At 37.6% G+C, this 9,283-nt stretch overlaps 1 pseudogene; it reads right to left on the bottom strand.

Moving 5' to 3' along the window:
* Positions 1 to 742: 742 nt before the first annotated feature.
* On the bottom strand, positions 743 to 7,590 carry LOC113927912 (annotated as a pseudogene).
* Between the last annotated feature and the right edge of the window lie 1,693 nt (positions 7,591 to 9,283).

Genomic DNA, 9,283 nt, shown 5'->3' on the forward strand with positions numbered 1-9,283 from the left:
CTGAGCCAAGAAATCTCACTTTAATAGTTTGATGTTTTTCACGAACCTAAGACTTTATTTTACCTTTTGTAGTTCAAGAAATTTAGTTCAAAGCAATTAATAGGCCTGTCATTATCCAAATGTAAACATTTTCATATATGTTTGGATAAAACAATAATGAAAATATTAAATTTAAAAATAAGTAGATCAATAATTTTAAGAAAAACTCTCCCTTGAATCTGAAGTGTTATTATATCCTCTATAATGCAAAGATATTTTTGATAGATGTTGATCAATGCAGCATGAGTGGCATACCTGAATAAATGAAATTCACAAATTATACTGTTTTTGTAAAATGTATTCATCCTCTGCTTTCACTAAATTAAAAATTTTCATTTCCAAGCAAAGAGCAAGTGACACAAATATTTTTTGAACATATAGTTTAAGACTGTTTCATTCATCCTCACATATTTTTTTACACAGAAATTACTTTTATTATGTTAGAATATTCCTTAATGAGCTGGCAATTATTCATGTGAAGGAGAGTTCAGAAAACAGATTTATGACTGTATTAGCCTTGTCCTTGATTAGAGATTTATGAATTATACAAAAAATACTATTGCTAGAGTAGGTTACTCTAGAAGTAGTAGTAGAGAAGGTCTAAGAGGCTGAGAATTTAGAAAATCTTCTCCCTGCTTGTCTGGCTGTTTCAGTTGGACCACAAGACTTAGGTACAAGGATGAACATGTTTTCTCTGTTGAATTTAAAGCTTTACAATAGTTCAAATGCTCTTCCCTGCATGCATCAGTTCAAAGGCTTCATTAATTTTGTCAAAAGACAGATTATGAGTCACAAATTCATCAACTTTTATCTTTTTTGACACCAACTTTGGGACACTTTCCACACTTTTCCATCCTCCAAAGGCAGTGCCTTTCCACGTGTGGCCTGTTACCAGCTGAAATGGGTGAGTGGTGATTTCTAGCAGCTACTCCAACTACGATGCTGGCACCCCAGCCTTTGTGGCAGGCCTGCAACGTTGCTCTCATGACTTCCATGTTACCAATACATTCGAAGGAATAGTCCACTCCCCGCTCAGTCATTTCAATGAGCACTTCCTGGATGGGTGTACGGAAGTCCTGAGGGTTAATACATTCAGAGACTCCAAACTCCTTGGCCCTTGCAAATTTATCTTTACTGATACCCACACCAATGATCCAGGATGCATCAGCCACCTTACAGACCATGATAGCCACCAATCCAACTCCTCCTAGGCCAAAGATGGCACAAGTAGAGCCAGGCTCCACCTTGGCAGTGTTCACAGCAGCACCATAACCACTTGAAATGCCACAACCCAGAAGGCAGACTTTATCCAAAGGTGCTAAAGGATCAATTTTAGCAACAGAGATATCAGCCACAACTGTATATTCAGAAAACGTGATAAATGGTTTTCCACCCCCTCATTTTCAATCTGGAGGTGTCTTTGGGTCTGAAATGAGTCTCTTGCAGACAACATATCAATGGGTCTTGCATTTTTATCCAATCTGATACCCTGTGTCTTTTGATTGGAGCATTTAGCCCATTTACATTCAGAATAACTATTGAAAGATATGAATTTAGTGTCATTGTGTTACCTGTAAAGTCAGTTTCTGTATATTGTCTCTGTTCCTTTCTGGTCTATGTTACTTTTGGGCTCTCTCTTTGCCTACAGGATCCCTTTTAATATTTCTTGCAGGGCTGGTTTAGTGATCACAAATTCTTTTAGTTTCTGTTTTAGCTTTTTATCTCTCCTTCTATTTTGAATGACATCCTTGCTGAATAAAGTATTCTTGGCTACATATTTTTCTCATTTAGCACCCTGATTATATCATGCCAGTCCTTTCTGGCCTGCCAGCCTTCTGTGGATTGGTCTGCTGCCAGTCTAATATTTCTACCCTTGTGGGTTATGGACCTCTTGTCCTGAGCTGCTTTCAGGATTTTCTCTTTATCTCTGAGATTTGCAAGTTTCACTATTTTATGTCAAGGTGTTGACCTATTTTTATTGATTCTGAGGAGGGTTCTCTGTGCCTCCTGGAGTTGAATGCCTGCTCCCTTCCCCAGATTAGGAAAGTTCTCTGCTATAAATTGCTCCACTATACTTTCTGCCTCCCCTTCTTCTGGCATCCCAATTATTCTAATATTGTTTTGCTTTATGCTGTCACTTATCTTGTAAATTCTCTTGTGATCCAGTAGTTGTTTCTCTCTCTTTTTCTCAGCTTCTTTATTCTCCATCATTTTCTCTTCTATATTGCTAATTCTCTCTTCTGTCTCTATTATCCTAGCAGTTAGAGCCTCCATTTTTTATTGCAAACCCATTAATAGCCTTTTTGATTTTGACTTGATTAGATTTTAGTTCTTTTATTTCTCCAGAAAGGGATGCTCTAGTGTCTTCTATGCTTTCTTTCAAACCCGGGTCGTATCTTTATAATCGTTATTCTGAACTCTAGTTCTGACATCTTATTTATATCCATACTGATTGGGTCCCTGGCAGTAAATACTGTCTCTTGTTCTCTTTTTTGAGGTACCATTTTCCATCTTGTCATTCTGTCCAGAGAAAAATAGATGAATGAGAGAACAAAATACTAAAATGACAACAGCAACCCCAGAGAAATATACACTAAACAAATCAGAAGAGACCTGAAACAAAACAAAACAAAAAATAAAAAAAGAAAGAATATAATCAGACAGGTGAACAGAACAATATATTGGATCCTGTGTGTATTTTGGTCTGTTAGAAAACTAGATCCCAAAATTGGAAAGAAAGAAAAATTTATATATGTACAAAAATAAAATTAAATATAATGAATGGATAGCATGTAACTGTAAATATGAAAATTAAAAGACACACAAAAAGAGAAAGAATATAAACAGATGAACAGAACAGAGCAATACACTATATCATGAGTGTATTTTGGTCAGTTTGTTAGAAGAAAATACATCCTAAAATTGTAAAGAAAATAAACATATATGTACAAAAATAAAATTAAATACATTGAAAAGATAGAATGTAACTGTAAAGAAAATTAAAACATCTCTGCCTTCTCTTGCATTTGACTTCTCTAAGTCTACAGCCTTTTTGGTTCAAATTTTCCAGAGAAGTAACTTTTACTATCCTGCCTAGGGTAGAGTTGTGTTGGCAGTGGGAGTGGTGTGTTTGCCTGGTTAAGTAAGATGGTGGAGGGGAGATTATATAGACTCAACCAGTATTGTATTTAGCCTGTTTGTTACTTCTACCTTCTGATACTTCTAAAGTATGAAATATCTCCAAGTCGTTAATAACTCAAGAGTTCTACAGATGAAGTCACTTAGCTTTCATCAACAGCCTTCTCGGCGGAGACTTTAGATTGAAGCTTCTCCTTCCCTTTTAGGTAAATTACCATTCTCCCTATGCTTTCCATGTGCAATATATTTCTTAAAATCTCTCATCTACTGTTGAATCTCCTGCTGTTCTTCTTTTCTTTGTGGTATTTGCCCTTTTTATTCCTTTGCTGTCTTTTTTGGTGGTATCTCAGAAGGCAGAGAAGAGTACTATGTGGTCATTCCATCTGTTTAATTAGACTTTGACTCTTCAAAAGCTCTGAATTGTCCCTCTCTCACTATTAGTTATTAGAACAAAAGTTAGTGACATTTTTAGGTTTTAAGCTCTTCCTCAGTGGTCTCACCCAGAAAGTTCTCTATCTTGTTTTTAAATTCTTCCCTCAATGTTTGGTAGTATATATACAGCACAACCTTAAGCTCTTTCAATATGGGGATACACTTTCCAGTTATGCAGGATACATTTATTAAGAGCTCCCTAACTGGTGTGCTGGGGTATACTGGTATACCACAAATAAGTAAGACATCGATCCTCTCAGTCTTTGGGAAGCCAGGCTGGTTCTGGGCCTGTGACCTCAGGCATTCCATTTATTTCAGTATACCATGCAGAGAATATCATTTTCTATATGAGGTATGGCATGAAAAAAGTTGGTAGCATTGCTTTAAAGCAGTATGGCTGATATTTCCATTTTAAGATTTGACATTTTAGAATGTCCAATCTAGTTTTATAGGATATGGGATTTATTCTTTTGTTAAAGCATTAATAGAAGTGAAAAAACTCAGTATTAATAGAAAATAGTATATATATTTTTTAAGATTTTATTTATTTATTTGACACAGATCGAGAGAGAGATAGCAGGGGCAGAAACACAAGCAGGGGGAGTGGAAGAGGGAGAAGCAGGCTTCCCGCCAAAGCAAGGAGCCCAATGCGGGGCTCGATCCCAGGACCCCGGGAACATGACATGAGCTGAAGGCAGATGCTTAATGACTGAGCCACCCAGGTACCCCATTGAAAATAGCATATTTTTCAATGGATTTTTTGAGAGTGGGTAACTAGATGCATTTAGTATTGATTTACTCTATAATCTTTTATTTACTAGTATTGGAAATTCGCCCCAGGTAAAGGACTTATTTTAAGGAATTAGGCCATGTCTTATATCCAAAAGCAGGAAGTATTTCCAAACTGTGAGGACTGGATCCAGGAACTGAAAAGGGGGAGACAGATTGACTTTGGTTCTTCCAGACCAGTCTCCCCCCTCTGCTCTTCTTTGTGTGTCTATTCTAACTTTTCTTTCATAGTCCTAGTAAGTGCCCAACAGAGACTGACAAACATCTTTCAGTCTCAAATTCAGACTCCTGGGAGACATTGATTGGCCTAGCTTAAATGAGTTTTCAAACATGGCAGTAGTTTCTCTGGAGAAAATAGTCAACCCGAAGTCCAATAATATGATCATAGCTTGGGTAGTTTACCCCTTTCCATGGAAAAAGAGAGGTTTTTATAGAGGACATAGAGATTGGGCAGATGCTCCAAACATTTTAAACCAAACATTTTAAAGCCACTTTAAACATGGAAGCAATTATCTTTTGCTTCATGAAACAGAACATTTTATTACCACAAGTTTCTCACCACAGAAGCCTTGGGAAATTGTGAATTCACACATTACTTTCATAATATCAGAACTGAACAGTTTTTATTTTTTAGAAAAAAAAATTTTTGTTGAGAGGAGAACATATTAAAGTCACCTCTTTCAGAATATGGGTGATCAGTCTGTGTGAAACAGCTTTTGGTTAAATTTAAAGTTGGGTATGTCACTAGGAAACTGATTATCTATGTGTGGCTTTAGAAGGCTCTGAAGGCAGTGGGCTGGAGAGATTGTAGAGGAATGAGATGAGAATCAGGGGAGCCATTAATCACAATCATTCATAACAAAAATAATGATGGATGGAAATAAGGCAGGTAAGTGGGGAGTGGAAGAGAGGGGTCTAAAATGATCACTTAGAGGCAGATTGGTAATAAATAGTATTTATTAGTTTGGGCAGTAAGGAAAATGTAGAAAGTAAGAAGATGCCATGTTATTTGACTTGGGCAGATGAGTGACTGGTGGTGCCATTTGCTGAAATAGAGAAGGTGGGGGTGTAGATTTTGGAGGAGATAACAAACTTAGTTTTGGACATGTTCTATTGTAGATTCCTGAAGAGAATCTAGGTGCAAGAACCAACTATGTATTTAGGTATATGTGTTTATAACTAAGGAAAAAATTTCTACTGGAAATAATGTAGAATTAGAATCAGAGTTATATGTATTTTTATTTATTTTTCTGAAAGTTTTTTGAAATTTTTTTAATTTAAATTCCAGTTAGTTAACATACAGCATATTTTTATTTCTAAGAATAGCTTTTAATGAGACCTTTCTTACTCCCTCTCTCTGTGTAGAATATTTGGAATACCTTATTTTCTGTGTGTCATTTAAAAAATGGTTAGTTATAGATTTAAGCAATGTCATCTGGCAACCACATTATTATTTTCACAAAGCTTTTTATTGATGTATAGTATATACACAGAAAATTTTCTATGGATTTTCACAAAGTAGCACACCTATATACCCAGCACTCAGATCAAGAAACAGAACATTATCATCCCCCCAGAAGATCCTGCCTACCTACTTCCAGATATGACATCTCCCTCAAGAGTAACCACCATCCAAGATTAGCTTGGCCTGTTTTGAATTTTTAATAAATGTACTCAAGCAATATGTGGCCACTGGTGTCTGGCTTCTTTTGCCAAACCTGATGTTTTTGATAGTCATCCATGTTATTGCGTGTAGTTGCAGTTGTTCTTTCCCGTGGCTGTATTCCGTGTTGTGACTGTATTCAATTTATTTATTCATTTCACAACTAATAGACATTTGGGTGAAGCAGCATTATATTTAGGGAAATAGATGAAGTTGAATTGTTGAGTGAAAGATGGTAAATGATTGGCTGGCTCTGAGTATCTTCAGAAACATCAGAGAAAGAGAATGGACTTCTGCAAGCAAATAGGGTGATAGATCATCCAGGACATTAAAAAAAAGGTGACCTGGGAACACTGATTACAGTAGTTTGCATTTCTGAAATCAATGCCAAGGGATGACCTAAGCAGAATCTACCAATAGATTTTCTCTGTCTCTAAAGAATAAATAAGCAAATAAGAACATGTGAAGAAGCTTTTTTGTTCTCTTGGCAATTAGGACTCAATATTTCCCATGATGACATAAATGAATTCATTTTGAAAAATTATTTAGGAGTGCCTGGGTGGCACAGTTGGTTGCATGTTCAGCTCTTGGTTTTGGCTCAGGTCATGATCTCAGGATCGTGGGATCGAGCCCCTCATCTGGCTCTATGCTCAGCATGGAGTCTGCTTGAGATTCTCTTTCCCTCTCTGCCTATCCCCCTGCTCATGCATGTGCTGTCTCTCTCTCTCTAAAATAAATAAAATAAATTTTATTTTAAAAAAGCCATCTGCTAAGTCTGATGATGGAGGTCAGCAGGCCTAAGACAATGAAGGTTTGGGATTAAAATAACTTTGGATGTCTCTTTGGTTATAAAATCATTAAATGTCTAGAGATATTACTTAAGTGCTTCAGTTTTATTTTAGACTATATAACAGTAAACCATAATGGTAACAGTGGATTATGAAGTTGCAAAAGACTTGAATGTTCCTCATATATGTAAAGATGTAAGGGGCTAAGGTCATCTTCTTTTTTTTTTTAAGATTTTATTTATTTATTTGACAGAGAGAGACACAGTAAGAGAGGAAACACAAGCAGGGGGAGTGGAAGAGGGAGAAGCAAACTTCCTGTGGAGCAGGGAGCCTGATGTGGGGCTCAATCCCAGGACCCTGGGATCATAACCTGAGCCGAAGGCAGACGCTTAATGACTGAGCCACCCAGGCACTCCCTAAGGTCATCTTCTTTGAAGAAGCAAATAAACACACACAGCCCTAGAAAGGATATCCCTATCTTTATCAACCATATCTCCTACTCATTTCTATATTTACTGATAGATGCCATATATTGATCCATGTCTGCCTGAGTTCTTGAACCATTCCTTTCTAGGACAAGAAGTGTAGCCACAGTTCCAGTTTACCATCTGGTTGGCCTGAAAGGAAAATCTTGTGGCCCAGTGAAAATGTTTTCACTGTGCCAGGGATGATCCTGCTGGTCTCTGTGGCTTTTGAGTCTAACATTCCTGACCAACTGTTGTTTTTCTTCCCTCTTGGCATAGTGCTTGTAGGACTGGGCTAACACTCTGGTTCAACATTACAGTATCTAAGCTTTGCCTGAGAATTTGGTAGTCTGTCTAGCTCTTTCCTAACCCACACAATGGTCAGCATCATACTGAGAATGGGCAAATAGCCTGGATCCCTGAAGTTACTGTCTACCTGATTAAGACTGTTGGAGGGCTGGGAATAGAGTGAGGTGAGTGAGATGCAAAATTTAAGGAGATGTCAGAACCACAGATATGAAGATGAGTAGTATTTTAATGCAATAGTTGAATAACCAAAATTTTGAATAATCAAAGTTAACATTTTGAACATTCATTATGAACAAAATATCAAACTTTCAAAGACAGGGTCTGTACAACTGATTTTTATAATTTCATTAGGCTCCAATAGAGCTTGGCTGGGCACTAGTTTAGTGGTGTCTGGATTTCCCTTCCTGTGAGGTACCATCTGCTAGACTGAACTCTGCCTGCTTGGAGACAAGAAATATTGTCTTAAAGATCCTTTTTGGGGAATTAATTTCTGATTCAAAATACTAGTTGAGCATCTCATATCTGCAAATCACGATACTGTGTTATGTAAGAGGCTAAGAAAAATCTGTAAGCCAAAACCCTGCCCTGAAATTGCTTATAGTCTAGCAAAAGAGATAAGCCATGTGGACAGGATATAGTCTTCACACCATATGAAAGGTATAGAAACAGTGGAGAGAACACTTTTTTTTAAATAAAGATTTTTTATTTTTTTAAGTAATCTCTACACCCAGTGTAGGGTTAAACAACTCCGAGATCAAGTGTCTCATGCTCTACTGAATGAGCCAGCCAGGCATCCCATGGAGAGAACACTTCTAGGTAAACAGCAAAAGCTTTGTAGAAAGCTATCATTTTGTAGGGACTCTGAAGATATGGTGAAATTTGGACATATAAGGCTAAGGGCAGCAGATATTTATGTGGAGAAAGGCACAACTATGGGAAAACTTGAGGTGTGCTTAGAAGCCTTGAGAAGCTTAGATTGGTCAAAGATGGGCTTGGAAAAGGAGGAGATAAAGCTCAGGAGATGGAATGATGGAGTTATCACCCTAGACCTAATTACGTCCCAAAGGCCCTACCGTTAAATACCATTACACTGGGAATTATTTTTCAACAAGTTAATTTTGGGGGAACACAAACATTTAGTCCATAACAGGACACTGTTCTTTTAGGTTTTGAGATTAAATAGTACAGCTTTACTGGTGGGAGAGTCTGTGTTGCGTGAATGGAGGTCTTAGTTCTTCGATTCCCCACAGAAAGATTTAGGTGAGGCTCCGTGCTCAGAATTAAAGACAGCCAGAAGGAAAGTAGCAACTACAAAGTAGTTTACTAATGTGAAAATACACTCTCAAGATGGGAGAGTTGGCAGGTTCTACCTCGCTGCCCCTAGGTTGTTTTGGGATTGGATATTATTGGGTCTTTGTGGGCTGGGAGGAGCTGTGATGTACAGTGGGGTGGTCTCTAGTGGACGCTGCTTCCAATCATTTGAGGGACTCTTTTTATAGGTTGGGAGGGGGAGTTTTTGACTCTGCAAGGCTTGTACTGGAACTGTCATGGCAGCCTTTCTCCATGGTGGGGTGGTGGTGGGGGTTATAATCATAATGCAGATGCATTATAATGGGTTACCCTGGGTCAGGGGTGGAAGAGGAGAGCACATGCTCTCCACC

Source organism: Zalophus californianus, chromosome 7, assembly GCF_009762305.2.
Source record: "Zalophus californianus isolate mZalCal1 chromosome 7, mZalCal1.pri.v2, whole genome shotgun sequence".
Taxonomy (NCBI): Eukaryota; Metazoa; Chordata; class Mammalia; order Carnivora; family Otariidae; genus Zalophus; species Zalophus californianus.